An 18,775-nucleotide genomic window follows, 5' to 3' on the forward strand; every position below is an offset into this window, starting at 1 on the left:
CACCCCCTCTGTTATTGGTGTGCACAATGTCCACTATACCAAAATTAAAATAATGTTTGTCACCATATTGTTTAATATGTTTATACAAAGCATTTTTTTCATCCTTCCTTCTGATGCTATAAAGGTGAGAGTATATACGTTTATTTAAACTCCTTTGAGTCTTACTATATAGAATCTTGAACATGTTCTACAGATGGCAATATACACCACCATTTTAGTTGTACAGTTGCCCCCACAGAATTTAATTCTAGTATGTTTATAATTATCCAATTTCACACTGTCTCCCTAAAATATAGTGTGACATTGTTTACATGTCCCACATTTTGCAGTTTTCATGTATTCTGTCTTCTTAATAAAGATACCCTTCTCTAAAATAGATTTTATGTTGGCCCCTACCTTATAAACAAACCTTGGGCATTTACCTAATGTGGGTGCTATATCTTGATCAGCAGATATAATATGCCAGTTGTTCATTAAAATCTTCTTAACTTTACCTGAATATATGCCAAATTCCAAAATGTAAGATTTTCCAAAAATGCAAGTTTCAGACTTCATATTATGCAATGTATCCACAGTCGAAACAATAGCTGTCCTATATTTTTCACCCAACAAAGGCTTGTACTGGTTACCCCATTTCCTCACAACATAATTACTTACATTTTCCATAACTCTAACGTCATAGCCTCTGTCCTTAAATAAGGACGTAATAAATTTCACCTCATCCAACATGTCCTCATACCATGAGGTCATCCTAACTGCTCTAATAAGCTGACCCTTATATATATTCGTGAATTGTTTCTTCGGATGGTAGCTAGAATATTCCAAATAACTATTCGAAAAAGTGTTCTTTCTATAAATTTTGGATTTAAACTCATCCCCTGTTTTTGACACAAATGTGTCTAAATAAGCCACACCTTCGTGACTACTAGAGGAGGTAAATTTTAAAAAATTACTGCTACTATTGATGTATTGTAAAAATAATGCTCCACCATCCCAAATCAAATATATGTCATCAAGGTATCTGACGTAATATTTTATGTATGTCATAAAGTGACTATCTAAAATAGTCCTCTCTTCCCATTCAAGCATGACCAAGTTGGCGTATATGGGAGCACAAGCTGCTCCCATAGCTACACCTTTGGTCTGCTTGTAATATTCTCCCTCAAATATAATGTAATTATGTTCGAGAACCAGGGACAACATATCCGTAAGAAGACAGATGGTGTCCCATTGGATATTTGTATGTTTTCTTATACTAAAGCAAAAGCTGATAGACCATCTTCTTTTGGTATACAAGAAAATAAATCTATGACATCAATAGTCACAAATATCAGATCTGAACTGGATAGGTAAATAGGATACTGTTTCAGAAAATCCCATGAGTCCTTAGCTATATGTGGAATAGTGGCGTATATATGTTTCAAATAGGTGTCAATAACCTTACCTATATTAAACGTCTTAGACCTACTCCCTGATATAATGGGTCTAAAGGGTGGTTCATCTATATTCTTGTGAATTTTAGGAATACCCACTATAGAAGCTAATGCAGGATATTCAACCTTAATATAAGTATAGATGTCATTATTGATCCTGTTATCTAGTAAGTATTCTTCAATACATGTGTCTGTTTTACTATACCCTATGTTGATCTCATTCAAGGACAACATAGAATAATTTCCAGAATTGTGTAGTATTTCATGTATCTTACAAGTGCACAAAAAACTATCATAGATGACTGCACCCCCCCACCCCCCCCTTATCTGGTTTCATGATTCTGATGTTACTAGCACATCTTAATTCCTGTAGTACCCTGCTCTCTTCTTTTGTTAAATTGGAACTGATCTGATGTCCATCGATTTGTCTATTCAACTTGTAAATCTGTTTAGTCACTACTTTATCAAAGATAGAAATGGTGGGGTGCATGGGGGGTATATATGTACTTTTCTTTTTGACTACTAGAATGAACGGCTCGGCATGAGAAGTGTCACCCACTTTTTTTTACCTTTAAATAAAATAGCCAGGTTAAGCTTTCTCACATATCTTTTTATTTCACAAATACAGTCCACTAGATTGAATCTCTTAGTGGGAATAAATTTAATCCCCTTAGATAGTAAATCAAAGTGTCCAGTATTTAAAATGTAGTTAGTATAGTTGTATATATTAAAGTTCCTATAGGTGTAAGTAACACCATCCTGTAGGATACCTACATTATTATTACTGGACTCACCTATTGTCTCAGTAACAACTGAACCAGAATTTAACATGGGGTCCTTGGATATGGATGGTAGTGAGAATCTCTTCTGTAACCCCTCGTCCACTTTCTCTCCCTCCCCTTGTGTTCTCCATATAAAAAATCAGAGTTAACATTTCCATCAGAACTAGATTGTTTGTATGTACATCCCAGGCTGCATCCTACATGAACCCAGGCATGAACTTGCAGCACCATTAGGCACCCTAGTCAACCAAAGCCTGAGTACCAGCTTTGTTCCAGCCAAGTGGAGGAGAGCTACTGTCATCCATTTACACAAAGGTGGCGTGTCCACTGATCCAGAAAATTTTAGACACAGCAGCCTAACTAACCTGGTCTGCAAGGCCATACAATGGATTATCATGGACCTCAGTAACAGGTACATTGGCAAACTCCAAATACTCGACCACACACAGTTTGGCCTTGTCACAGGGAGGTATGCCTGTTAAATCTGCTGCACTTCTTTGAGACAGCCACCAACGCCATGGATGAGGGAAAGACAGTGCACACAGCCCACCTTGACTTGGCCATAGCTTCGATATTATTCCCCACTTGGCTATAGTAGATGAACTCTGTCAACTAGGCATCAATCCATATGTTACCAGATGGGTAGCAAACTGGCTGACTGATAGAACTCACCTAATCATGATATGGGTAGCCAACTCAAGCAGTAAACCCATAATGAGCGGCATACCCCAGGGATCAGTCTTGGGGCCTCGATTATACAGGATATACTTCTCTGAGGTGCAGGCCAAAATCAGTGGACTATTGCTGACCAAGTTTGCAGATGACTGCAAGCTGGGCACAGTCATCAATTCCTTAAGTGATGTAGATGTCCTCCAAGAGGGTCTCACCCAAACAAATGACTGGTGCCAGAAACATGGCCTCAAGCTGAATACCAGAAAATGCATCATCATCTCCTTTGGGGAGAGTGATGTCCCCACATATTATCACATTAACAGCAATGCCCTATGTACACAATAAATAGTGAGGGATTTGGCCACCCAGGTTGATAGCAACCTAACTTCTGACCAACATGTTGCTACCGTTATTTGGAAAACTTTCTACATGGCCCACCTCATAAGTAAGGGTATCTCATCCAGGGACAAAGAGGTCATAAGATCCATGTATTCTACCCTTATAAGGGCAATTATTGAGTACAACGCCCCCTTCAGCAGGTACCTCACAAATCATATGCAGCAGCTGGTGAGACCACAGAGGTTCTTCACTTGGAGAATCCAGGGCCTCAAACACCTACCCTACACAGATAGGCTAAAAGCACTGTCCCTCTACTCAGTTTCATACAGACTCCTCAGAGTTAACCTCTGTCTGCATCATGTCAAAGCCATAAACTTACACAGTGATATCACAGCAGGTCTTGCATTAAGCCTCTGAAGGGTAAGAAGTCTGAAACTCAAATGTCTCTCATTACTTTTTAACCTTCAGTCATTAGTGATATACCAGTATTCTCAAAGACAAGCACAATACTATGCTAAATGGAATCAAAATGTAAAGCAAACATCTGGACAGTCCATGCAAATGTGCAAAGTTGAGAGGTATGCCCCCCTCCTTCCAAAACACCTGTGTTCCCATAGAAATGCAGTAACATTTACGTTTGTAGGGTAATAGCAGCACAGCACACATTCCCAGGGCAGTCCCAATCAACTTGATAACTTGTTGCATGCCCACAATATGCAGGGGTCAATGAGCTATGTATATGCACGATTAATACTGTCAGGAAGTAGGCAGCACTTACTATTGGCTGTTGTGGCTTAGCAATCTAAGTACAGTATTGTTGTTGACAGGGTTCATGTTTCAGGACTTTCTGTGCCAAGTATTCTGCATGTCAGCTACACCTACAGTAGGAGTTGTACACACTGCCCATAAGTCAATATCCATTACTGCAGGAAAGCTGGACAATTCAGGGACAGGAGGCCACACATATGGACAGTACACAACTCGGAGTAACCTGCACAGTGCCTAGTAGGACAGCAGATTCTTGAAAGTCAGTGTACTGCTCGGTTATAAATGGCTGCCACCTTACTATATCAGTACTGACAACAAGTTACTGGGCACCATCCATACCCTCTGGAATGACAGGGTGTCACAGAAGGACCTCAAATATGCCTTGTGTATCTGTTCTGCTTGTCATAACATTGCATTTGCCTGCAAAGCTATTTGAAAAACAATACAGGCTGATGTGAAAACATCAATGGCAGATGGTGGAGAAGCAGACATCATACCCATAAGAAAAAGCAAGCTAATACCAAACCAGTATCCCAATTGTCTATGTTTGGAACAGCAATATTAACACCCTGTCCCCATGTGTGGGCCTGTGTCTGACTGTCATATATGGGCTTGTCCAGATGTCAGTCTGTGATGGTTTGACAGCTAGGGCCAACATGTAGCCTTATAAAAAAATTGCAACAGAAACCATCTGAGGACCACAGCAGATGTAGCGGTGCAATGATGGACAACCTGATTAACAGGTACACTCAGAGGTGTAAAGTCCATAACCCTGTGTGTGATGTTACAACTTCAACCCTGCTCACAACAGAAATACCAATACATAACAGCAGCAACTGTCAACAAAGCCTGTGTCTGGACTACAGAAAGACAATGAGGCACATATAAGGGGAAGGGGAGCCACTGGCCAGACAAATGGAGAATGTGCACACCAGAACAAATTGTGCAGTAACATAGGTTCCTTGCAGTGTATGGAATCAGTAAACCTCACCCACAACTACACAACACACACCAACATATGTAGAAGTTCTCAACAAAAACAAACCCAAACAAAGGATACCTCAGAGACAAAAACACATGAGAACTCCACAAATCTCCACACCACAGACCATGCATAGTCCACACACCAGTGTCTCACAACCATTAAGGCCTTACAATAAACCCAACATATTACTCATAGGAGACTCCATTGTGAGACACACAGATGTGCCTCTCACCAGGATGAATAAGGAGAAAGTCACAGTTACTTGTTTATCAGGTGCCAGAATCCGCCAGATCACACATGCACTCAAGCCTCTTCACAACAGGTACTGTTATGACTCTGTCCTTGTCCATGTCGGTGTGAACGACTTCAGATGTACCTCCCTGGACTATAGGAAGACAGACATGATTGAGCTTGCTGAATATATGTCCCATGCAGGTATGTCCCTAGGCATAAGCAGCATTCTACCATCACCCACAATGATGCCTCAATACAAACAGAAAATGTTTGACATTAACAATTGGCTTACTTTCTGGTGCCATCCCAGGGAGATCCAGTGCCTGACAGCCTGGAAGCATATGATCAACAGGCCATGCTACTTTGCTAGAGATGGCCTGCATCTGTCTCACTTGGCCTGTAGGCTTCTGGCAAAGGCCCTTGACTCCCCATAGTGTCTCTTTTAGGGAAAGTCATGTGGTTGATATTACCAACATAAAACTCTCAACAAAATGCAAATCAAAGGTCATACCGCTAAACGCTATGAGTCTAAACATGAAATTGCACTCATTGCAAGCATTCTTAACCCTAGAAGATACTGACATGTCTGCAATTACAGAAACCTGCATCAAAGCTGTGGAGATCAACTCATCTTTACATGGTCAGTCATCCTATCACACAGCCAGACCCCAAAATATGGCCAGCAATGCCAAAGGAGGTGGAGTATAAATATATATTAAACAGACGCACACCTCCAGGCTGGTCAAACAGTCTGACCCATATGAGACACTCCAGGTGCAGTGAACAGTTGACAAGACCCCTATTCAAATTATATGCAGCTACAGGCCCACATATTTGACTCAGGATGCCCACACCACCTATCTGGACTGCTACAAATCTATCAAGATTCAACCCTTTACCCTGATCCTGGCTGACCTGAATTACGCAACCATAGATTGGAAAAACTACTCATGCCAGAACAGAAGTGCACAGGGATTCCCCCATTTTATCAGTGCAAATGTCTTGCGACAGCTACTTGATACCCCAACAAGATGTGATACATATCTTGGACTTGGTAATAATCAACATGATTAACCACTGCAGTACCCCTACGTTATCATCCTCCCTGGCAAGATCAGGCAAAAAAGTGGTCACTTTCAATATCACCATCTCCTGTCCACAGTCTCAATGGAAGCTCCCATATCTGTTTACAACTGGGGGTCATGTACACCACATACACAAATGCTGTAGATATAGCCAATCTACTGCTTGACAGATTCAGCAGAAACCTCTGCCCTCTGTCCCCCCATCAGTAAATAAGGACATCCCCAGTACCTGCCCCCCACCCCTTATCGCTAGGAAAGAGGTCACCACTGACCTCTCAAAAGCAAAAAAGAAGCCTTCATGGGACCCAACAACATCCCACGCTGCATCCTACATGAACCCAGGCACGAACTTGCAGCACCATTAGGCACCCTAGTCAACCAAAGCCTGAGTACCAGCTTTGTCCCAGCCAAGTGGAGGAGAGCTACTGTCATCCATTTACGCAAAGGTGGCATGTCCACTGATCCAGAAAATTATAGACACAGCAGCCTAACTAACCTGGTCTGCAAGGCCATACAATGGATTATCATGGACCTCAGTAACAGGTACATTGGCAAACTCCAAATACTCGACCACACACAGTTTGGCCTTGTCATGGGGAGGTATGCCTGTTAAATCTGCTGCACTTCTTTGAGACAGCCACCAAAGCCATGGATGAGGGAAAGACAGTGCACACAGCCCACCTTGACTTGGCCATAGCTTCGATATTATTCCCCACTTGACTATAGTAGATGAACTCTGTCAACTAGGCATCAATCCATATGTTACCAGATGGGTAGCAAACTGGCTGACTGATAGAACCCACCTAATCATGATACGGGTAGCCAACTCAAGCAGTAGACCCATAATGAGCGGCATACCCCAGGGATCAGTCTTGGGGCCTCAGTTATACAGGATATACTTCTCTGAGGTGTAGGCCAAAATCAGTGGACTATTGCTGACCAAGTTTGCAGATGACTGAAAGCTGGGCACAGTCATCAATTCCTCAAGTGATGTAGATGTCCTCCAAGAGGGTCTCACCCAAACAAATGACTGGTGCCAGAAACATGGCCTGAAGCTGAATACCAGAAAATGCATCATCATCTTCTTTGGGGAGAGTGATGTCCCCACATATTATCATATTAACAACAATGCCCTATGTACACAATAAATAGTGAGGGATTTGGCCACCCAGGTTGATAGCAACCTAACTTCTGACCAACATGTTGCTACCGTTATTTGGAAAACTTTCTACATGGCCCACCTCATAAGTACAGGTATCTCATCCAGGGACAAAGAGGTCATAAGATCCATGTATTCTACCCTTATAAGGGCAATTATTGAGTACAACACCCCCTTCAGCAGGTACCTCACAAATCATATGCAGCAGCTGGAGAGACCACAGAGGTTCCTCACCTGGAGAATCCAGGCCCTCAAACACCTACCCTACACAGATAGGCTAAAAGCACTGTACCTCTACTCCTCAGAGTTGACCTCTGTCTGGCATACAAGGCAATCCAGACCCTGCCTTGATGGGACTGCTGCATATCTGGAAGTCAAGCTCCACTCGAGCAACCTGTAGGCACAGCATCAATCTAGTGTATGATATCAATAGGACTTGCTGGCATGACAGATATGTGTCTCACAGACTCCCCCATCTGTGGAATATACTCTCTGTCCACATCAGGAAGAGTACCTTGATAGCCCATTTGAAGTGCACTATGGATAAGTGGTTGGGAAACAAAAAATACACTCCTGGGATTTTACCTGTGGCCCTGTTGGACAAGGGCTCTGGGTGCTGACATGTCTAAATATGGGCTACACTCTTGTCTGCTAGGGTTATAAGGGCCTCAGGGCCAATAGCCTAAAAACCTCCTATTAACCTATGAACCTGTAAACTGATGTCTATCAGCAGTTCACAACATTACTCTATACTGCCCTTCCACTGACATACCAAGAAATCACAGTGCTATGTAGAATATACCACACATATTATGGAAACCTCTGGACATGACTTTTCAGTTAATAAGGATACCACACAACGAGGAGATTTACAGCCAGTATATCACTGAGGTGCTGGACTATTTACACAGCTTCATCAGCCAATCGGCTGTAGCCATACCTCTCAATGGTGCAGAATTTCGCAGAATGTCCAGATTTTTGGTTCATATTTTTTGGTGTGTTCCTCATAACATTTTAATTTTTCAGGTAACTCACTGGGATGATATGAGGATTTGTATCCATAAATAATGACAATACATTTCAGTTTCAGACCTCATATCCTTCAGAAAATGTATGCTAAAACAAACACTGTTACTCTAATAACTTTCTAAGTTTATAAGAGCAATATTTAAAATATGTCCCTGTGTTTGGCCCAGTATCACCCCATTTTAACAGGCTTTGTCCAAATATCTTGCACTAAGAGGTTGAGAGGTATGGCTGTAGCACACAACACCCTGGCCTGGATACAGCTATCTTTGGAATGGACTCTCACTCTTACTATATAAGGTCATACTGGGCATGCTCCTACACTTAGAGAATTACAGCCCATGTCTAAACCCACATCAGACTATACAACTGTATTGTGCATATATGTCTTTGCATACAGACAGCTATATACAGCTTAACTGTCTCTCGCCACCCCCATCACACAGAATTATCCTCAACTATCTGTAGGTGTCCCCTGTGTGATATATCTGCATCTGCTGAGTGTCATACATGTACATTTATATGGGCAACAAATACAAATATGTCAATCATACACAGGCAGACACAAGGGGAGAGAGAGAGAGAGAGAGAGAGACAGACAGTGACAGACAGAGAAAGAGCCATAGAGAGAGAGAGAGAGAGAGAGAGAGAGAGAGAGAGAGAGAGACACCCTGAAAGGCATAGAGTGATGTCCTGCTGCAGACAATTGCACACCAGTTGTAACCAGTGGCATGTGCCAGTATGAAGGTAAGCTCCATTGTGTAATAGTAGTGAAGTAGGAGTTGTAATCTGACATCACTCGCCTGTGTGTGTGTGTGTGTGTGTGTGTGTGTGTGTGTGTGTGTGTGTGTGTGTGTGTGTGTGTGTAGGTTAAAGTAATTTGAGGCCTTTCCCATCTAGAACACTTCCCATTGCCCTACTTTACAAGGCCTACTGATGTCATTCACCTTAGAAGTACCTTTGGACACTTGTAGGCCCTATAAGTAATGTGGCATGCACAATAACTATTGTAGCACTATAGTACAAAAAACTAGATAGGTTGGGTACTAATCTCAGCAGTGGCATTTGCGTGTGTTTGTAGGTTAAAGTATTTTGAGGCCTTTCCCACCAGAATACTTCCCTTTGCCCTACTTTTCAAGGCGTGCTGATGTCCTTCACCTTAGAAGTACATATGGACAATCTTCAGCCCTATAAGCTCCATGGCACATGTGATAACTGCGTAGCACTATAGTACAAATAACTAGCTAGGTAGGGTTTCTAATCTCAACACTGGCAAGTGTGTGTGTGTGTGTGTGTGTGTGTGTGTGTGTGTGTGTGTGTGTGTGTGTGTGTGTGTGTGTGTGTGTACATTGTGTGTGTGTTTATATCTGCCTGTGGTTTATAAACTTAGTAATGGCAACACAAAGTTACATAAGCATCCTGGTAACACTAATGCTGCAGTGTCAATGACTTTGTTCAAATAGTGATTTGCATTGATGTGCAGAATGAAAAGAAGTCAGCTTAATTAAGCACAGATTTCTGGAAAGTGATTATAATGCATAAAACGATTCTAAAGCAAGAGTCTAGAAAAAAGTAATGAGTGACAAAAGCCAAATCAAGGAACTAACAACAGCGAGGCTATTTCAGTTGAATGCATACAAGGATTTGTATGCCTTGTCCCACTTGATATGCAAAGTAGATTAGGTGAAGTGAAATCAATGCTTTTTCTTTTTCTGAGTGTGCATGTGTGTGTCATACCATTTTGAGGCCTGTTCCACCTAGTACACTTCCCATTACCCTACTTTACAAGGCCTGCTGATGTCATTCACCTAAGAAGTACCTTTGGATACTCCTCAGCCCTATAAGCTCCATTGCATGTATAATAACTATGCAGCATTATAATACATGTAACTAGACAGGTAGAGGTTCTAATCTTGATACTGTGTGTGTGGGTTATACCATTTTGAGACCTGTTCCATCTTGGTGCCCCATTGCATTACTTTACAAGGCCTATTCCTGTCATCAACCTTAGATCCACTGTTGGACACTTTCTAGGTGTGTAAGCTCCATGGCACATTCAATAAGTGGGTAGCACTATAATACATATAAGTAGGTAGGTAGGGGTTGAATCTCAATACAGCCATCTATACTATTACTTGTGTGTGAAGCTTATCCCCTATGGCTGTTGGTTATACCATTTTAAGGAATGTTGACACTCACCCCATGGTATTACTGTAAAGAACCTGTTGATGTCATCCATCTTACATGCACCATGTTAAACTCTACAGACCATACCAGTCATATGTACAGATGTATGCAGAATATCAAGATATTTGCAACATATATGTGGTCCGTGTCTCCTAACAATGGGGTTTTATGAGAAATCATTGACAAATATGTGACAGTTACCATAGATACAGGCATGTCAGCTTCAGATATCATACCCGTCTGAAACGTCATGCTGATCCAAAGTCTATTACCCTATCACTTGTCCAGGTTTGTAAGAGCAACATGTGAGAGCAGTCACTATTATGGGTGGTTTATCCCACCATCCATGAAGGTACTCCCAAGATTAATTGGTGTAAGAGGTTGTGAGTTATGTCCCAGGCATATAATGTCCAAGGCACATGCAATTTGTACATAGCACTGTAGTCCATACAAGTGGATAGGTAAGGGTTGTAATCTGACAGTTGCCAACTGTGCGAGTGTATGTGTTTCAGTATGCATATCCCCTGTTGCTGTCTTTCCTGTGTGTATGTGATGGTTATACCATTTTGTGTGCTGTTCCACCCTGTTAACTCACCCATTGCCAACCTACTCATGACCCCTACAGATGTCATCCGGGTCTATATCACGAATCGCACAAATTGTGAACGCTCATAATATCGAACGTACCGAACCTGAAAGTGATTTTTCTGAGATTGTGGTTCAGTGAAGAATGGTATATTTGACCTTTCCTCACTGTAGTGTGATCTCAGAGTTGGAATATATATTTAGCAGGGGGTGTTGGGGGTGCAGCCCCCCACAATAGAAAGTTAGAGGTCCGATACTTTCGATATTATGAGCATTCGCAATTTATGCGATTCACTCATGTGATATAGACCCATTTCATCCACCTTACAAGCACAGTTGCACATTTTCTAACACAAAGGCACTGTGGCACATGCAATAGTCATGTCAGTCTGTATTGTACATAACTAGATTGGTAGGTCATCTCCATCTGAAAGGTGTCAACTCTATATGCATGTGTGTTTCAATGCATGTCCCTATGAAGCAGTTTGTGTGTGTTTCAGATGGGTCTGCCATGTTAAGGGCTTGTGAAACCCCCCCATTGGCAATCCTAGCAGCCCCTGCAATTGTCATCCACTTGAACAGTAGTGGCAGACACTATATTAGCTCTGTGGTGCTTGTGTTATGTATATAGAGTATCATTTGTACAACTAGGCAGGGCAGGTGGAGGTTCTACTATCAGCAAGGGCAGGTCATGAGTGAGTGTGTGTGTGTGTGTGTGTGTGTGTGTGTGTGTGTGTGTGTGTGTGTGTGTGTGTGTGTGTGTGTGTGTGTGTGTGTGTGTGTGTGTGTGTGTGTGTGTGTGTGTGTGTGTATGTATATCCCTTTGCAGATGTCTAATTGTGTTATGGCCACCAGCATACCTCTGAGCTCATCACAGAAAGACATCTGGTTAAAGACAAATGGAAAAGTGGGGCAAAGGCCTAACATTGAGCACGACCATCACATATCACTGTGACACACATGGAAAGTAGATACCAGAACAGGTCATGCATTTGAATGTACTTTCCAAAGGGTATGTGTTGTTGCATAACAATATCCGTCATTAATCTGTAATGTTAGTCTGTCATGATTTCCCAACTGTTTGCCAGAAAACTACAATTTTATGACAGATGGAAAGAAAATATGTGTCAGACATCAGGACAGTCTACAGGCATATGCAGAGGTCCTAGGTATGGCCACCATCTGTACCACCCTGCAGGTTGCAGTCCATGTTTGGCAAGGTGTGACCTGTGACGACAACTGAAACAATAAAGAGGTCCTGAGAGTGTAGGACAACAAACATTTCATACAGTTGCCTACTGATTGCATAGAGCAGTTATTGCACATCAGAAGTACCTTAATGTTATGACAAATAGTGTAAGCTAAGGTAATGTCACACAAATAAGGTGTCATAGTAGCAAACCAAAGGAAGTCATGTGTGTTGCACTTGCCGTGAGTATGGTATGTCCTGCCAGTTGTCATGTTACTACAAGACGTGTCCCTCAGTCCACAACTGATAAAGTGGAAACCACAATCTGTGTCGCCTATGTGTGTGCAATATGTAGACATTTGAAGGCCCTGTGACTACCTGCTGCTCCCAATAACCCACATGTATATAGGCATGAATACTGCCACCAACCACATACATAGGTAAAGCCTAAGGCTGTGTCAACTGTATGTATTGTGCAGTCTGTCACTGAGCCACAAACTGCTAACACACTGCAATGAGCCATACAGTGGGTATGGAATGATGTCAACGTCCTGGCCTCAAGCTGAATGCAGACAACAGTGTCTTCATGCCATATGGAAAGCACATGTCCTCAGTACTTCCCATATCAACACCAACCTCATAAACACACAGATGGAGATAACAGACCTGGGTACTCAGGATGGTAACAATGTTGCATGCAGGCAATAAGTAGTGGCAGTGATCAGAGATTGCTTCATAGGATCATAGAAGGTTACTAGGCTAATGGTCCTGGGGCCCTTACAAGCCTAGCCAAGAGTTTATTCCCCAAAATAACTTCAGTCAGCACCTGTCACCCCTGTCAGCGAGGGACAGAGGTGGAGCCCCTGGGACAAATTTGTGGCTTCCTATCCACTTATCAAAGTTACACTTGAAAAGGGTCAGCAAAGTGCTCTGTTTGACGTGCATGGGAAGTCTATTCCAGAGACTGGGCAGCCTCTGAAAGACAAAGCTGTGCCTTAAGCATTTTATGTTAATGTCACATATTAGGTTCAGGCTTTTTGAGCGGGTAGTGTGCGAGGATTTAGACTTACAGATATCGAGCATCTCTTGTAGGGCAGGGTCTGAGATTGCCTTGTAGGTAAGACACAGATCACCTCTGAGCAATCTGTATGACACCGGGTACAGTGATAGTGATTTGAGCCTGTCCGCAGAGGACAGGTGTTGGAGGCCATGGAGTCTCTCCATTAGATATTTCAGTGCCCTTTCTAGTTGGTGCAGATGTTTGGAGAGGTACATCCCAAATGGGGCATTATATGCAATTATTGGTCTAATGAGGGAGGAGTCAGAGAGGTAATAACCTCCTTTTTTCTGTATACAATCCCTTTACTGATGAGATGAACCAAGTAAAAGGCTTTTCTGACCACTGCCGCTACATGATGGTCAAATGTGAGTTTGTTATCAACCTGAGTGCCCAGGTCTCTAACCACAGGTTGTGTGCTTAGGGGGTTGCCATTGATGTGGTAATCACTAAGGGCTGTGTTTTTGCCGAATAGTATGATGATACATTTGTTGGTATTTAGCTTGAGGCCATGACTTTGGCACCAGTCATTAGTTGCTGTGAGACCCTCTTGCAGTATGTTAACATCATTTTGTGGGGTCAATGACAGCAGCCAACTTACAGTCATCAGCATATCTGTTCAGCCACAGGCCTTTCGTCTTTGCCTGCACCTCTGAGAAATAGATGCCAAACAGTAGGGGTCCCAAGACAGATTCCTGGGGAACTCCACTAGTGACAGGTCTGCTATCAGAGGTGGGGTGCCTGTATTGACTTTCAGGGTACTGTCAGTGAGCCAGTTGATCACCCACCCAATGAGATAGGAGTTTATGGTAAGTTGATGATGCCCGAGTGGGGGATTGTGTCAAAGGCCTTGGCCAAGTCAAGGTAAGCTGTATGCACTGACTTTCCCTCATCCAGAGCTTTGGTGACAGTCTCAAAGAAGTCAACCAGGTTCAACAGGCAATATTTGCCCTTGATGAATCTGAACTGGGTGGGTTCAAGTACTTGGAGATTGCCTATGTCCTTGTTTATGAGATCCATAATAATACGCTCCATGGCTTTACAGATCAGACTCATCAAACTAATGGGGCACTAGTTTCCAGGGTCACCACCAGACACACACAGCTCCTCTCCATGGCCCAGTTGAACACCATCCCACCAGACACACACACACACACACACACACACACACACACACACACACACACACACACACACACACACACACACACAAATGTATACAGGTAAGGTGGCACAAAGCCATTATACAGCTCACACTTTCTGAAGGATGGTGTGCATGACACATAATCAGATCACAACAGGTACACTGTGCACAGGCCCTCAACAACATGCAGTGCAGCTATGTCCGGTTAATGTTGCTAATACTATACACCTGCGAGATACGTGAGGAGTGGGAGTATGTGATGCACCTTCATCTAACACACAGTGCACCCATGTACACAGTACTAATGTAACCCTGTATAGCACAGTGACTATACCTATACAAATGAATGTGCCAATATGTTACAGCACCTGCAAACAGGCTCCTGTGATGACCAATGTGATGCACTGCAGTTAAACCCACCACAAGTGAACATGCACATATTGCAATATGGCTAAGCATAACAGTTGTGTCCACGGAAAACTGTCTGCCCTTAACATGCCTAGAGTATTGGTGAGCCACAACAAGACAGTTTCACATTCACTGGCTTCAGGTAGCTGTTCCCTAGCCACACCAGAAGGACCTGTGTAGTTGTGGGGGAGAGGTATTGTCAGCACACAAACATGCAGCATTGGTACAGGATAATATGTGCATTTCTGAACATGTACACTACAAGCTGTGATAGTACTCAATTTGCTGACATTCATAATAGTTGTGCAGTTGTGTGCATTACAAAACCCCACCCACAAATGCAGTTTGACCTGACAGATGCAGCCAGGTATGCAAAGGCTGCCACTATGAATGCTACAGTATTGAAGTGATGTCCATTGGGACCTTACCTGGACGGTCCTGGGCTGTTGACTCTGTGCCACCCACCTCCACAGTGTATGTTGTAATTGTTTCCTGGGATGCAGTGGCTGCACCAAGGTTTGCAAGGAACTCCTCCATGGCTGTGAGTGGTGTTTGTGTAGCTGGCCCTCCACCTGTGTCAGCATGGTCTCTGGCCACAGTTGCAGCCCTTTGCCATATATTGTGGATGAGGTCTGTGTCACGGTGACAGACCTGTTCATAGGTCCTATCATGTGGCCCACATTGTTGACAGTCACTGCCAGTTCCACCCACAGGGCAGTGCTCTCCTGCAAGTTTTGCTAGCTCCTTCACATCAGTACCCTGTGATGGAGTCTGAGGGCATCAATGATTGCCACAGTCTCAGCTTTTGAGAAGGCCGGTTGCCATCTGCGGTACATCACACCTGAAAGACATGAACAGGGGAACACATCACAGGACCACATACATTGGCCACCATTATGTACAGACCCTGCACATCCACTTTATCTAGGACTATGCACAGCTAACACCCACATCATACCCCTACCATCTATCAGCACACTATGTGTGTGGGTGTTGTTGACATACTGGCATTACAGCATGCGTTGCCATCCTGATCCTGATGTTTCATGTTCCCCCCAATGAGGACCATTAATGTGCATAATCCTCCATTCATCATTCACATCAGACAGTACATGCAGCAGCCGTGCACATGACATAGGTTCCCCACCAGGGAATACTAGGCCATGAAAAATCTACCATACACCTATAGGCTATAAGGCCAACCCTCTACCCAGTGTTATACATACTCCTCAGAAATGACATCACTGTAGCACGCAAGGCAAACACAGACTCCACATTGCTGGCACTGCTGCATGAGTGCAAGCCATGCTCTACTGTGGAAACACACACACACACACACACACACACACACACACACACACACACACACACACACACACACACACACACACACACACACACACACACACACACACACACACACACACACACACACACACACACACACACACACACCCTCAACCTGGTAAATGACCTGGACTGGCCTTGTATACAGCTCACATGTGTGTTGCACACAAGCACCCCATGGTGGAATGGGCACCCTGTTCACATCAGGCAGGGTACCTACCTAAATCTTTTGCAGATGTAACCTGGTCAACTGGATGGTTAACAGCACATATACCCTTGGGATACCACTTGTGTCCCTGTTGGATGGGGACAGCAGCTGCTTCCTTGCATACACATGGGCTAACAGGTGGTCTAGGCATATGTCTGCTCAGGCCCAACATCCTAGTAATCTGAGATGGTACCAGGACTACCAGAAATGGCCTGACTGCTGTGACAGACTGTGTTGTTATGTGTCCACACTGATCACTGCCATCGACTACTGGGTGTCACCTATGGGCAATGTTACAATAGCATCTCATCCAGCCTACATCTGACAAATAGGTGAGTGCTACTACAGGTGCATGTGGACATTCCAGGAACATCTGTGGTACACAATAACAGAGAGCAGTGCATATGTGGAGTAGGGTGACCTCCTCATAGTTGTCTGACATCTACAGTACTCAGATGTTTACAAAATGGGTACACATGCCTGATAGATGTAAAACCCCCTGGAAGACAAATGTGTATTTACGCACACCAGTTGGACAATAAATGATGGTTGTCCACAGAGTTTGGGGAATGTGTCTGTGACATGCCAGTCCCCTGGGGACACACTAATGGTACATGGATATCTGTTACCATATCCATTCCCTTACATTGTATGCTCAGTATGTATGCACTGCTGCTAAGCCATTGCCAGCATCCCCCCTCTACTACTACCTATAACCTGCTGTCCTGCTGTAGGGGCCCACCAGGTATGCTAGCCATAGGTGCCAGACAATCAGATACAGGTGTGGAATACACAGTGACCTAGCCAAAGTACATCAAGAATGGTCAGGGAGAACTGGACAATCTGTGAAATATTCCTGTATTACATTGGCAGACTGGGAGGGGCTCAATGACAGTACATGATGTGATTTGCCAGCTCTATCCACCAGTATGTACTGTCAGTGTGACACCCCTGCACTGGCCCAGCAATCAAGGGGCCTCAATCCTCAACACTAGTACCAGTGAGGGACGTATACAATAGGAAGATGACATACAAGAAGGTACATTTACCCTTCAGAGGACACACAGATCACATTCAGTCTGGGCCTGGTTTCTCCCTGTCTCTACAGATCCCCAATAAGACTCCCCACTGGCATAGCTATACAGTTAACATCACAGCAGAGTGGTCAAGCCAAAACCTCCATCACTCTTTCTGCCTGAACAGGGTTTCATGTCCCTGCTCAAAGAGCTGACACACACACACACACACACACACACACACACACACACACACACACACACACACACACACACACACACACACACACACACACACACACACACACACACACTTTGGATTTGATTTATAAATTACACACACACACACACACACACACACACACACACACACACACACACACACACACACACACACTCCTGGATAAAGCTGGCACAGGTTTACTAGCTATGGCCCCTTCTGCCCAGACTAAAAGGTAGTTATGACTGCCACAGTCCAGCTCTTTATCAGATACTGTAAGGCCCTTACCAAAGAGTGATGACTCTTACTATGTGATGTGCCTATTATCCAAATGGTTAGTGTGATGAAGAGCAAGGCTATTGCAGTGGGCTATATAGTGTCACCAAATAGATATGCAAGTACTCTAACAGCTTACTTATCTCTAAATAGACCAGCCACAATTTCAAGGTTTAACTATATTTATTAATAACTAATAAAGGAGCAAGACAATACACAATCAATAAAGTAACTACAGAGTTCAGAATCACAGGAAATATTTTAGACAACATTACATGACAGCCTCAAATATATACAGAAACCATTGAAAGTGATCTTTACTATATTCCCATATAAGTACACTAAATCACTTTTTCCTATTTCCTTACTATTAGCAAGGCAAATGCAGATGGGTGGATGTTGTCAGATACAAAGACAAATACGAACTGCAAAGGTCTTTCTCTGAGACATGTTTGGATTTAATAATCAACATTACTGCTTGGTTAGCTCAGATTACATCACTCTTTGTCAGCTGCCTTCAGTTCCCAGGCTAACAGCAAGTATACATTTACACATCTCTGCGTCAAAAGTACACAGCTCTCATATGTTTGTGTAGAAGTGCGATTCATAACACAGTTGAACACTCTCACATTTTCAAAATAGTAATTATTTATGT

This window comes from Protopterus annectens, chromosome 11.part0, assembly GCF_019279795.1.
Source record: "Protopterus annectens isolate FY-2018-M chromosome 11.part0, PAN1.0, whole genome shotgun sequence".
NCBI classification, from domain to species: Eukaryota; Metazoa; Chordata; order Ceratodontiformes; family Protopteridae; genus Protopterus; species Protopterus annectens.